Source organism: Macrotis lagotis, chromosome 3 (genome assembly GCF_037893015.1).
Source record: "Macrotis lagotis isolate mMagLag1 chromosome 3, bilby.v1.9.chrom.fasta, whole genome shotgun sequence".
Classification (NCBI taxonomy): Eukaryota; Metazoa; Chordata; class Mammalia; order Peramelemorphia; family Peramelidae; genus Macrotis; species Macrotis lagotis.
The window spans coordinates 16,281,305-16,295,809 of NC_133660.1; the positions used below are offsets into that span (position 1 = coordinate 16,281,305).

General features: G+C 43.0%; 1 protein-coding gene and 1 non-coding gene across 4 annotated transcripts in view; one reads left to right on the top strand and one right to left on the bottom strand.

Annotated features, from left to right (window-relative positions):
* The first annotated feature begins 435 nt into the window (after window positions 1–435).
* Window positions 436–14,505, top strand: part of TUSC3 (tumor suppressor candidate 3) — a 53,281-nt gene continuing 39,211 nt past the window's right edge. The window contains exon 1 of one of the 3 annotated variants that reach the window (XM_074228171.1): window positions 436–545. The gene's annotated coding sequence lies outside the window, so the exon portion shown is untranslated. Of the gene's footprint in view, window positions 546–13,929; window positions 13,952–14,505 lie in introns of those variants that run through there. The other 2 variants (XM_074228170.1, XM_074228172.1) reach the window with 2 other exon arrangements.
* LOC141519742 (U6 spliceosomal RNA) lies at window positions 13,679–13,781 on the bottom strand. The gene has a single exon (XR_012477389.1). It is a non-coding gene; the product is annotated as a U6 spliceosomal RNA (small nuclear RNA).

The window sequence follows — 14,505 nt, forward strand, 5'->3', positions numbered from 1 at the left end:
GAGGGGCAGACTCAGCCCGACTCCCCAGGGGGGGAAGGGAGCAGTGGCGCCAGGGAAGCCCCAGGCCCATATTAGAGTCTTCCCAAGGTGGGGGCGGGGCCGTGCACGCAGCGCCCCTCCCTAGCGGGGGGGGGGGGGCACCCAGGAGGGGGCGGAGCCTGCGGCGAGCGGGCGGGGCCGGGCACGCACTGGATCCGGGGCGGGCCCGGCGCGGGCCGCGCAGGCGCAGTCTCTTTCCCTGGCGAGCGGGGCGGTGGCGGCGGTCCCTGCTGGTCTGAGGGTCGGTTCGGGCCGCTCGAGGCAGCGGCGGCGACAGCGTCGGGCCCGTCGGAGTTCGGGCGATGGCGGCGCCCAGGTCAGAGGCGGCGGCGGCGGCGGCGGCGGCGGCGGCGGGAGGAGGGCCGTCCCCCCGGGGCCGCGGCCGCGTCAGGCTCGGCCGGGACCGCTGGCGGTGGGGCCTGGCGGGCGCGAGCTGCGCGCTCCTGCTGCCGCCGCTGCTGCTCCTGCTGTGCGCGCCCCCGAGCGCGGCCCAGAAGAAGAAGGAGGTACGGGAACGCGCGGGGGGCGCCGCCGGGGGCGAGCCGCGCGTGCGCAAGGAGGGGGGAGGTGGCGGGGCTGGTGGCAGGTGCGGGCGCGGGAGGGGGGGCGGGGCGCGAGGCTCTCCCTGGCCCGCGTTGCCGGGCAACGCCCATCTGCCTCGGCCTCTGTGTTCCCATGGCAACGGGAGCGGGGCTCGCCCACGCGCCTGGGGGCGGGGCCCGCAGAAGTGCCTTCTTGGGGGGGGAGGGGCCCCGGGCGGGGGTGGGGGGCATCTCCTCTTGCTTTGGAAAGCCCCCCTCCCCGGGCCAGCCTGCATGTATGAGGCACCTGCTGTATGCAGGTCACTGCCAGCTCCGCCCGCCGGGCCACATTCTGCTGCCCAGCCCAGGCCAAGGGGCTCCTGGAAAATGCCTAGGCGGCGGGCCTCGGCGTGGGGGGGGGCTGGCAGGCCCCGCGGGGCACCCCCCTCACTCGGAGCACGTGGTGACGTCATGCCCCTGACGTCATGCTCGTTCCAGAACAAAAGCAGCAGGGAGGGCGGAGATGTGGGGGAGGTAATGGCGCAGGAGAATGTGGAGCCCACAGGACCTGAGTTTGAATCCAGCATCAGACGCTTGGGTCAGCCTGGGACTCTCACCCTGGGCCCGCCCCCTCCACAAACAAAGAAAGAAGAGTCTGTTGGGGTGTATTAGCGGACCTGCCCAAGGTGTCTGAGCAGCTGGGGGAGGGGGCAGGGCGAGGGGCCTTGTTGCAAGCCTGGCAGGACAGGGCAGGAACCAGGAGAGACTGGGCAGGGGTTAAAGGAGGGAAGGGCACATCGGAATCTGCGCCGCGGGCCTGCTGGCCTCATGGGTTGGAGAGACATGCAGCTGCAGCTGACTGTGGCTCTTGGTGTGCCACCAGCTGTCATTCCCTGCCAGCACCCAGGGCTGGGGGCACAGGTGTGACATCATTGAAACGTGGGGGTGGGGGCGGGGCGGGGGCTGAATCCTAAAGGTCATTGAAACAGAGCCCTGGAAGGAAGCCTGTCAGTACAGGTGAAGAGGAGAGACTGCAGGCCCGCCAGGCCTGCCCAGCCCCCTTAGAGAGGGGCCAGCCCCTGCACAGGTTATGTCCCTGGGTCTTCTCAGTTAAACCACTGTCACATTTCTCTTCTCTCAGTTCCTTTAAATCTAAATCTCTTGTGAGGAGACCCTCCCCTTGGTGTCCTGGGGAGGGGGGGGGCTGCTCAACTTTGGGCAACAATGTGAACACCCCAGCCTACCAGCTACACCCAAGGGGAAGGCGGATGGTAAAGGAGGCCAGAATTTGACCGTGAGCATGGAGGACAGGATATCAGCCACCAACTCCGAGGAAGTGTTCCAGCCCTGGCTTTGTTACCTTCACCTTTGACCAGAGATGCATATCCACCCTCGGAACATGGCCACAGATATCATGTAGCTCAGCTCTCAATTTCACAGAGAAGGAAAAGGAGGCCTCAGATTGTGGAGGGTTACTCCCTGGACAGAACTCAGATTTGAATCTAGAAGGTCAGGTTTCCCCCTCTGGCACCATTGGGATGGGAGGGGTGGGGATTTCTGCTTGAGTTTTTCTTGTATCAAAAACAACTTAGCTCTTGGGCCGGGCAGGAACTTGTTCTGACCCCAGCAGCTCCTGGATCTAATGCTTTAAAGAATTGGAATTGGTGTTGGTGGAAGGACTGTGCCTCAGAGTCCATCCCAGAGGAGAAACTCAGTGTCAGGATCCTAAGAAATGGAGCCATCTGGGGATGAACAAGTTCAAGGTGTGGCAACTCCCTTGGGGAGCTTAAGTAGATCCAGGATAGCTGGAAGCCCTGAGCATGCAAAAGCACCTGTGTGAATATTGAAGCCACCAAGGAGGAAGGCAATGGATAAGGAATGATCCAAGGAAAAGCAAATTATGTAGGTGCTCATTCTCCCTATTGTATTGGCTGTGCACATGGTGCCATGAGGAATCAAGGAAATAATGAGAATGTTTTGAGGAAGCCCTGGGCCCTCTGCTCACCCCATGGTTTGCTGTGCTTTTTCCAATTCATTTTTTATTGCTACATTTTATTTTATTTTATTTATTTTAGGTTTTTGCAAGGCAAATGGGGTTAAGTGGCTTGCCCAAGGCCACACAGCTAGGTAATTATTAAATATCTAGACCAGATTTGAACCCAGGTACTCCTGACTCCAAGGCCAGTGTTTTATCCACTACACCACCTAGCTGCCCCCATTTTATTTTTTATATCAAACTCTTCCCACCCAAAACTGAAACAAATCTCTTCTAAAGTGTGGGCCCTTTAGAGCACCTAAGGCCACTAGAACATTAAGAGATGGGGAGGACTTGGGCCTTCTTCTTTAGGGGCTGTGAGGAATGTAGGGCATTGTTAGTCTTCACAGGGTGAAGGGTGGGGAGGTCCCTGGGGAATCCATTACAAAGGGAGAAAGGCCCAGCCAATCACAAAACTAGCAGAGTTTTCCTAATCCCATTCCAGGGATGACAAACCCAAGATTAGAAGAAACTAAATCTTCAGCTAGAGATCTTGACCTAAAGCAACTGAGTTTGCATAATTAGGTAATTGTATATTATCCCATAGACCCCTTGTGACAGTTGGGGTTCATCAGCATATATCATGCATGTATGATGTGGGGGGATCATATTAGGGACATGTCATGGGATGGGCGGAACTTAAACTCTGAGAACCTATGAACATCCAAGAGGGAGGGGAAAGAGGCTCTGAAGACTATAAATTACCTGATGTTCAAATGCTACCTCGTGCCTCATACTAGGTGAGGTACCTGTATCCTGCAGGATTTGTGAATAAAATCTACAATTTTCTCTCACTCTAGCAGGTTTTTCTTTCATTTATGACGGTACAGTTCCAATACTGGCCTGCATATTTTGAAGTTACATAATTTCCTTCCACCTTCCCTTCTCACCGCCCTCCCCTTGGTGGCAAACGGTCAGGGGAATATTTGTGTTTAACATATTTACATATTTGTCATTTTCAGTTTGGGGGAAAAGAAAGAAAATCATGAGATAGGAAGGAAATACATAAGCAAAATTTTTAAAAAGTCAATGTAGTGTTCATTCAGATTCTGTAGGGTTTTGTTTTGTTTTTCTTCCGAATGTGGATAGCATTGTCCATAGCCAGTCTCTCAGGGTTGTCCTAACCCTCCGAGGGGCTAAGAGGAGGAGCTGCCTACATCAGGGTTGATCAACTCACAATGTTGTTCATTTGTACAATGCTCTCTTGGTTCTGCTCCCTCTGCTCAGCATCAGTTCCTGTAATTCATTCCATGTTTTTCTAAGGGTCCAGCTATTCATTGTTTCTTTTAGAACAACAGTACTCCATAACATTCATCTATCAAAATTTGTTCAGCCATTCCCCAATGGATGGGCATCCCCTCAATTTTCAATTCTTTGTCACTATAATAAGAGCTGCCATGGATATTTTGGAACATGGAATTTTCCCCTTGACTTTAGTCTTAGTGCCATGACCTCATCGAGTCATTAACTGAATTCTTTATTCTTTGAAGTTTTGCATTTTAGCTGAATTCTCCATATTCCTTGTTCCCTAAGAGATCCTAATGCTTCATTATGTGAATATAGCTTAGGTTCCAAGCTTCTCCAACTGTTGTGTATGTGTGTTATCATCACAAGTGGATCTTGCTGAACATGGGCATGTTCTTGGCATTCTCTAGGTCTGTGAGACATCACTGTCTCCTGACACCATTGGCACTTTAAATGTTTCTTCATAAATTGGATATTAGAGTCAGGGACCTCCTCTTGCACAGTTCACCTTGTTTTCCACGGTTAAGTGTCTTGCTGTGCATGCAGTGATCTGCTTTGCTCCAGACCCCCTACTCTTCTCATTCGCCTCACATTTCTCAATGAACAGGCTCAGTCTAAAAGAGCTTTGAAGAAGGTTAAATCTCAGTGACTTTCTTTCTGCCATAATCATTTATTTCCCCAGCCGAGTAACAGAACCATCTTATTGAGTGATTCCTCAGTTCCTGATGGACACTGCCTTGTGCCCCAGGAGTTCCCCACAGTTTTTGCTTTCTAGGACCATCTTTTGTGTCAATTGGTCTACCCATTTTGCTTTTTTATTCTGTATGGGTCTAGACAGCTGGGCAGCTGGGTGGTGCAGGGGACAGCCCTGTGCCTGGAATCAAGAAGACCCGAGTTCAAATCCAGTCTCAGACACTTGCTGCCTTAGTCTCCTCAACTGTAAAATGGGGTCAATAAGAGCTCCTCCTATTGTTGTGAAAATCAGAAGAGATCATTGTTACATACTTTGCAAACTCTAAAGTGCTATAGAAATGCTGGTGGTTCTGTTTCAAGAGCTCTTTCTTCTGCACAGTGGTATTCCATTACATCTGTTCACCACAGTCCTTTCAACTTGACATAGACAGTTGATGAGCACCTGGCCCACTTTGTTCTGAGTTGTTGCTGTTGCTAAGTGTTACTGTAAATAATCTGGCATATTCTGGATTTTTGTCCCCAAAATGATCTCCTTTGGAAGCCTTGACCCCAGAATACAATTGACAGACCTTACTTGACCCAACTTTTGAGTTACCCAAGAAGGTCCCAGCCTGTAGAGCTGAATTTGAACCCAGGTCCTCTGACTTTAAACCTAGTGGTCTTTCGTCCATGTCATACATTCTTTAGTAATTTAGTGATTAATGGGGCAGTCTTCACCACCACTTCTGTCACTCCTTCATTGGACCAGCACTCAGGAGGCATACCAGAGGACTCCCTGTGCTGCAGTTAGTGGGCAATCTTATCTAACATACTTCTATATTAGCTATGTTGTAAAAGAGGAATTAGAACTAAGGGGGGAAAACTGTGAGAAAGGAAGTGATTATTGCATGCTTTGCTCTACATTCAGACTCCCTATTTTTTCTCTGGATGGTGGATGGCCCCGTCTATAAAACATGGAATAGTAGTATTGTGCTATAAGAAATGTTGGGGGGGGTGGCTAGGTGGCACAATGCATAGAGTACCGACCCTGGAGTCAGCCAGGCCTGAGTTCAAATCCAGGCTCAGACACTTAATTATTACCTAGCTGTGTGACCTTAGGTAAGTCAATTGACTCCATTGCTTTACTAAAACAAAACAAAGAAATGGTGTAAGTGGGAGTAGTCAGAATAAAACCTGGCAATATGAGCTGATGCTGAGTGAAGTGAGAACCAGGAAATCATTGTGCAAAGTAATAGCCATGCTGTAATGATGATCACCTGTGAAAGACATTACCTACTCTGATCCCGTACAGTAATTCAAGACAATTCAATAGGAGGCACAATGGAAAAATAACTAATTTCCATTTCCAGAAAACTGATAAAAATATAAATATCAACTTATGATATAAATGATATATGGTATAAAGCGATGAGAGCAATTTGCTTTGAATGCAAATTGAAGTGTACTTTTCACTTTTTTGTGATATGGCAAATGTGGAAATGTGTTTTGCATAATTTTACATATGTAATATATATACACTTATATGTATATATTTACATAATACATTTACATATATACATATACATTTTGTATACCTTTTCAGTAGGTGAGGGAGAATTTAGAGAATTTTTGAACTCAGTGTTTTAAAGAATGAAAAACAAATTTTTCACAAAAGAAAAATACTAAAACACAGTCACATACATTTTTGTCCAGATATTTTCAGTTAAGGAGACCAGAAACCCTATTGAATCCTTAGAATTAAATTGTTTCATCTTTTTCTGATTTGGAGTATTCTTTCGCAGCTACAATAATGGAAAGTAGATGAGCAGCTTAATTGTCTTCCCAACTCTGCTTTTCTCCCTTTGCTCCTGTCTCCTCTGGTCCATCTTCTGTTCCTGTGCTTGAATAAAATTGTTCTTCAGCTTAGTCCAGCCCAGTCATTTTACGTCTGCATTAAAAAAACCTATTTCTGTCCCTAAGAAAATGTCTCCCGGTCCAGAAGGATTTACAAATGACTTTTACCAAACATTTAAGGAACAATTAATTCCTATTCCACAAAAACTATTTTAAAAAATAGGAGTTTTGCCAAACTCCTTTTATGACACCAACATGGTGCTATAACCTAAATCAGGAAGAACCAAAACAAAATTTTAGACTGCTCTCCCTAATGAATATCGATGCAAAAATCTTAAATAAAATTTTATCAATGAGCCCCCACAGCAAGTTATTGCTGGGATAATAACAGCATGATCAGGTAGGATTTACATTAGGCAGGTAGGGATGTTCAATATTAGGAAAACACTCAACATAATTGAACATATCATTAGCAAAAAACAACAGAAATCATATGATTATCTCAATGCTGAAAATGCCTTTAATAAAATACAGCATCATTCCTATTAAAACACTTGAAAGTTTAGGAATAAATAAAGTTTTCCTTAAAATAATAAATGTATCTATCCATGTAAGCAACAAATACTATATATAATGGAAATAAACCCTGAGCATTTCCAATAAAATAAGGGGTGAAATAAGGATGCCTATTATCACCATTACTATTCAATATAGTGTTAGAATTGCTAGCTGTAGCAATAAGAGAAGAAAAAATAAACTGAAGGAATCAGAATTGGCAGTGAGGAAGCAAAGCTTTCACTCTTTGCAGATGATATGATGTATACTTAGAGAAACCGAGAAAATCATCTAAAAAATTCCTTGAAACAATGAACAAATTCAGCAAAGTTAACAGGATATAAAATAAATCCACATAAATCATCAGCATTTCTATATATGAACAAGAAAACCCAAAAGCAAGGGATAGGGAAATTTCATTTAAAGTAACTACAGACAAAATTAAATATTTGGGAATCTACCACCCAAGACAAACCCAGAAACTATGAACACAATTATAAAGCACTTCTCACCTAAATAAAGTCAGATCTAAATAATTGGAACAAAGTCAATTGCTCATGGTTAGGTTAAACTAATATAATGAAAATGATAATTCTACCCAAATTAAATTATTTATTCAGTGCCATCCATATCAGTCAAACTACCAAATAATTACTTTAACAATCTAGAAAAAAATAGTAACAAAATTCATCATCATCATCAAAAATAGCAAGGGAACTAATGAAAAAAATGTAAAGGAAGGTGACTTATGTCTGCCAGATCTAAAATTATACTATAAAGTGGCAGTCAACAAAATTGCCTGGTATTGGTTAAGAAATAGAGTAATGGATCAGTGAATTAAGGTATGTTCAAAAGAAACCACAGTAAATTACTACAGCAATCTACTATTTGACAAACCCAAAGACATCAACTTCTGGGATAAGAACTCACTATTTGACAAAAATTGTTGGGGAAACTGGAAAATAGTATGGCAACAACTAGGCATAGATCCACATCTCACACCCTATACCAAAATAAGATCAAAATGGGTACAGGATTTAGACATAAAGGACACTACCATAGACAAATTAATAGACCAAGAAATACTCTATCAGATCTATGGAAAGAGAATAAATTTATGACCAAACAAGAATTAGAGTACATTATAAAATGCAAAATGAGTTATTTTGACTATGTTAAATTTAAAAAGTTTTTACACTAATAAAATCCATGCTGCCAAAATTAGGAGGAAAGCAGAAAGCTGGGAAACAATCTTCAAAACCAGGAGTTCTGATAAAAGTCTCATTTCTAAAATATATGGAGAATTGCATCAAATTTTATAAGGTTGCAAGTCATTCCCCAATTGATCAAAGGATAGGTATAGACATTTTCAAATGAAGAAATTAATGCTATACACACACACACACACACACACACACACACACTTATAGATAGATATAATCATATGAAAAAATGCTCCAAATCATTCTTGATTAGAGAGATGTAAATTAAAACAACAAGGTATCACCTCATAACTATCAGATTGGCCAAGATGAGAAAAAGGGAAAGCAGTCAATTTTGGAGAGGCTGTGGGAGGATTGGGACATTGATGCATTGCTAGTGGAGCTGTGAACGGATCCAACCTTTCTAGAAAGCAATATGCCCAAAGAGCACTAAAACTGATCATACCCTTTGACCCAGCAATTCCAATTCTAGTCCTGTATCCAGAGGAAACTATAATAAAATGGGCACCTTGTAGAAGGATTCATCTTGGAAAGAGAAGAGTCATTTCTTTGTTATGTTGGAGAATAGAGAGAAAGAAGAGAAAGTGGAGGATGATTTCAGAGGATTTTGAAATGAAGGGTATGAGAAAAGGACATCACATTGAATGGCCTCAATTTTTTTTCCTGGAATAAGAATTGAGATCCTCAGCTCAGAGAAAAGAGGAGGGGAGAGAGGGGAAGAGAAAGGGAAAGAAAGCTTGAGGAAGGAAGAGGAGGTTTGGGATAGTCTCTGAGGGGAATGAACTGGTGAATTGGGAGGGAGGAATGAAAGGGCTATCTCATAACAGTAATGACCCAGCTGAGGTTGGAGGACATGAATTTGTAATGTACCCAGTTAGAATTCTTGTAAGACTTGTCCCACTTCATTCTGCAGTAGGAGAAGGAGAGGAGAGGGTGGATAGTTAGGATAAGTCATTCAGAACAGAGGCTTGGCAAGAGATCAGGTTGGAGAAGGGGGGCAGGGACATTTTTGTAATTGGAGAGAGAGGTAAGTGAAGTCAGAGTAATGACCTGAGAAAGAACTGGGGAAAGGAAGGACTTGCTGTCCCTGAGCTGAAGGATGGACTTTAAGGTAGGGAAACATGTGGAAAAGTGGAACAGTAAGAGATTCTGGTTAGATAAGAGAATGTCAGGATCTTTATTTAGGAAGTGGATTTCACGCATATGACTATGTGTTGCTGAAGCAGAATGAAGGAATTTGTCATGGGACTTTAGGAGGTTAAAGAATTGTTGGGTTAGGGAATTTGAGGGAGAGTCTGTGTGAATAGTAAAGCATCCCAGGATAAGAAAAGGAGTGGAGAGAAGATGGTAAGTCTCCTTGAGAAAGGAGGGAGTGGTGTACTATAATTCCTATAATTTGGATTGGATGAAATTTTTTTAATGATTGGAAATCAAAGGAAAAAAATGAAGACATAAAAGGAGGGTCTTAAATTGGAGTACAAGGAGCATTCTGACTTTGATTATTTATATCAATCAAGGTTTCATCTGGGGAGATGTTGGTTTGCCACAAATATTTCTCATGGTCATGGAGGAATTCCAGGGAACTCCCTAAGGTGAAAAGAGATTTCCTATAGATGGTGCAGTCATCCAAATGCCCCTCTTTATAGTTGGCATGCTAATTGTCTCAAAACTCAGAACATTGTAAAACATCCTAGATGAGGCTGATATCCACACAAAACAGTTTGACTTATTCATATGGGAAGACCCGAGTGCATGTAAATGGCTCTTGTCTATGCAGGGATATTAAGTTAGATGGGGAAAGTATACATCTTATTGTATTCTGGTGTTCATGTATATATCCATATATCTGTCCAACTATTTGTTCATCTGTTTGTCTATCCATTTATCTATCCACCTGTCCATGCATCTATCCGTCTATCTGTCCATCCATTTAGCTATTCATCTGTATGTACATCCATCCATCATCTATCCATCTATCTGTCTTTCTGTCTCTTAACACAGATAGACACTACAAATAAATGACCAGCTGTGTCTTAAAGAGGAGAAGAGTGGACTCAGTTACATGTGGGAAACTCAGGATTCCTTTAAAGATTCCAGACATCTCCCTGGAATGAGTTCTGTCTTTTTAGTCCCTGAATTCCTCAGGTGGTGATACACTTCTGGGTCACTTCAGCCATTGGAGAAAGAGCAGTTGTGAGGGACCTGGTGGGTATGAATGGGTGGAAAAGCTTTCTCTGTTGCACTGTGAGGTGGACAGTTGTCTGCTGCTTTGACACCAGGGCAGAACTGCCTTTTTCAAGCATAGGACAGCAAGATACCCAGAAGATAGCCAGTGATTGTGTGTTTGACAGAGAGCCTTTTTGTTTTCCAACTTTGTAGCACTTTTCATACTTGGTTCATTTATCCTAATGATATTTCAGATGACCATTATTTTATTTAATTTTTCAGGTTTTTGCCTCAAAAATGAAACTATTTTTTCCCAGAGGCTGTACCTGAGAGAATGGTTGTCGAATTGGAAAGACTTTTGAAGTAAGTTGTAGGCAGGAAACAGTGGAGCTCAAGAAGGAGCAGTTGCAGAGGCTGTGAACACCTCCTTTGAGTCCTTCCTCTTGCCCATTGTAGCTGCGTGGCCTTGGAAAAGTTTCTTTCAGGGACTGAGAAAAAGCAGTGAGAATGAGAGAGGAGGAAGACTAAGAGATCAGTGTCAGGAAAAATTTACATGGTACCTAGGGGGAGGAGTGGTCAGTGATTCATGATCAGTGGTCTGGAATAATGAGGTCTGAGAATAGTCCATCCTATTGACAGTAAAAAAAGAGGTCAAGGCAACCTTGGTGATGGAGTGTTGTTGGAGTGACAGGATCAGAAGCCAGGGGCTTCCCTTCCCTTGAGAGGGACCTGGGAAATTTGTTTACTGCTGATCTTCTTGGGAGTGGGATCGAGCATCATCACTTAGTGAAGTTTGTGAGGCTCAGATGGGTTTCAGTAACATTTTCTCATGTAGACATTTTACAAAGACTTTATTTCTAACTGAATTATTTGCAAGTTCCACCTATACTTCTCCCCCAATTTTCCTGTGCTGTTAGGAATGGCCAAAGTCTTAGTTCCTAAATAATTGGAAATTGGCTAATGAAATTGCTGAGACATCTTTGGTGTGGGAGTTATGGAAAGGTGACACCAATCCTGCATCTCATGGTCTCTGCTTTTGCTTATGCCTTTGCTTTTATTTATTTTAAAAAAAAAAAAAACTTCTGCAGATGCAGCATAGAACTAAGTTGGGAAAGCCATTGTTTCCAGGAGGTGAGCTTTATCTGAAGCAGCAGGATGTATCCAGGCACAGACCCCTAAGAAAACAGCCTCTTCCTAATGATTCTTAGTGAAGCATATCCATCTGTGTCTCTGTGATGAAAGAAGTTTAATAGGAATGAAGAGGGAGGATGACCTGTATTGCAGGAAGTTGTGGGCTTAGAACTTCCAACTGTCCAGGCTCTCCCTTTGCTGACAGCCACCCCCAGCCCTCTGAATTTTGAGAAATGGACCAGTTCATCTCTTTCGGTCACCTCTACTGAGGCTGGTTCCTAGACTTTTTTGGAGCCCTTTTAGCTGTATCTACCATATCAAAAGTCCTGAATATCCTCAGAGAGGCAAGTGTTTTACATAATGATAATAAATGATAAAGGTAACTCTGAAGTAATCAGTATCACTTGTATGCCGATTCATTAGTCTTGTGTTGAGCTATAGAATACTTCATCACTAGATGAAATTGGTTGTAATTGGAGAAAAATTACATTCCAGACAATGTTCTAGGATTGTTGTTGATAAGAATAGATTGTTCTAAGAATACCCACAGATTGGTGGGGGGTGGGGGGTGGAACCAAGATGGCAGAAAGAAGCCAGAAACTTCTGTAAGCTTTTTTGGGCTTCCCGCAGAAACAGTTTTAATCAAGCCATATATTCTGGAGTGATGGAACAAACCCACAAAAGAACAGAGTAGCAAGGTCTAGTCTTGTGTGGACTGGGAGCGTGACCCAGGAGCAGGGAGCTGAAACCAGCACAGGTGGGATACACAAGAGACCAGCCCAAGGCATTCAGCCAAAGCAGAATCTGCAACAGAGGCCCCTGGTCCAAGCTCAGCAGGCCAAATGAGAAGATTCCAACACAGGTACCCCAGACCTCCTGTTCAGCTGATGTGACTAGACAGCCCATCCCAATGAGCAAGCTGCTAGTGTTCTCAAGGCAGAAAGTCTGTTTCTGGATGGCTGAGCCCAGCAAGTCAAGCCACTGATATTCTCATTGTGGAAGGTCTCTGAGTGGGCATCTCCCCCAACATAAGAAACTTGGAGCAATGCCACTGTGGCCCTGGAGCAGAGCTCAGAATGAGTAAGAAAAGTCAGAAAAGCCAGGACTATAGAAAGTTACTATGGAAATAAGAGCACGAGGCCATCTCAGGAGAGGATGGCAAAACAAAGTACTATGAAACCCCAAAGGAGAGTATGAATTGGTCTCCAGGCCAAAAAGACTTCTTGGAAAGGTTCAAATGGATTTTTAAAATCAAATAGGAAAATTGGGAAAAGAAATGCAAAAGGAAACTTGAAAAATGATTGAAGAAAATAAATCCTTTAAAAATGCAATTGGGCAAATGGAAAATAATAACAGCTTCTATAAGGAAAAAAGAATTGATCGGATAGAAAAGGAGATGCAAAGCTAACTGAAGAAAATAATTCCTTGAAAAATAGACTTGGGAAAGAGGAAACTAATGACTTTGAGCCATCAAGAATCAATCAAGCAAAATTTTTAAAAAAATGGAAAACATAAAAGAAAATGTAAAATACTTCATTGGCAAAACAGCTGACCTGTAAAATAGATCCAAGGAGAAAGAGAATTTAAGAATTAATTGGGCTACCTGTGAGCCATGATAAAAAAAGAGAGCCTGGATAACATCTTTCAAGAAATCAAGAAAAACTGAACTGATATCCTTGAACCAGAGGGTAAAATAGTCATTGAAAGAATCCACTTACCACTGCCTGAAAGGGATTCTCAAATTAAAGTGCTAAGGAATATTGTATTCAATTCCAGAATTTTCAAGTCAAGGAGAGAATGCAGAGGCAATCAGAAAAGAAACAATTCAAATGCCAAGGAGCCACGGTCAGGATTACACAGGACTTGGCAGCATCAACATTGGAAGATGGAAGAGTTTGGAATATGAGCTTCTGGGAGAGAGCTTGGATTACACCCAAGAATGACCACAGGACTGTGTAAAGTGCCCAGGTAGCCCACTATATTGTTTCCAATTTTTTTAAACTAAATTTGAAAGGCTGTTTATCAAATCTATTTTTATTGCATTATGGTGAGAGAAAGAGGCATGTAATATTTTGATATTTACCTTTGCTTGTGATCAGTTTTTGTGAAGGGTATCATCCATGTCTGAGAATAGGGAGACTGTTTCTCATTTAGTATGCTTTAGAGGTTTGTCATAGCTATCTTCTCTAAAATTCTATTCATTCCCTTTATGTCTTTGTTTATATTTTATGGGTAGATAAAACTAGAAACACTTCAAGCATTTTTATGTTGTCCTTGTGCAGGGGGCCATGCTAATCTCTTTATTGTTCCAGTTTGATAGGCATACCTTTGAGAGAAGCTCTCAGCCATTTATTTTATTCATACATAATTATTTACTCATCTCCACCAAGGGCTGGATGCTGTATGAGATCAAGGACATATTTGTGCCTTTCTTTGTATCCTCAGCCCCTGGCCCAGAGCAGGTGCTTGGTGATTGCTTGTTGACTGAATGACTCTTACTGAAAAGGAAGGTAAGAGTTCTATGGAGGCAGTTTGAGAAATTTCTGTTATGTTTTATTTTACTTAAAAATGACTCTTTCCACTTCCCCTCCACCCTATATCTTGACATTTAAAGAGGTAGTTGCAAAATATGTATAATTTTAGCTCTAATGTATATTGTGGTAATACATGGAAGCAAGTTTAGGCATTAAGCATTATTCAGATTATTTTTTAATTTTTTGAAAGATAGTACTTTACTATCACCAAACTACTTTTTATAATATATTTATATAAATAATTGTTTTCTATATTATTTAGACCCTCCAGTAATGAGAAATCTTCCTGCCCTGAGTTCTAGCTTTGTTAGTTTGGAACACCACTGTCCATTTAATTAGATACAGTTTGCAGAGTGAGTGGGCAACATCATTGGACCAGTGCTGATTACACTGGCATCATGGTGGCACTCTTGGAAGTTGACCTGCTTTCTGATTTTGGTATTCAGATCATTCAGTGAAGGCATGTGGTGAAACCTTCCTTCTTGCCCTGTCTGGACTTCTTGCATCATTATTTGTCAAAAAGCAAGTAT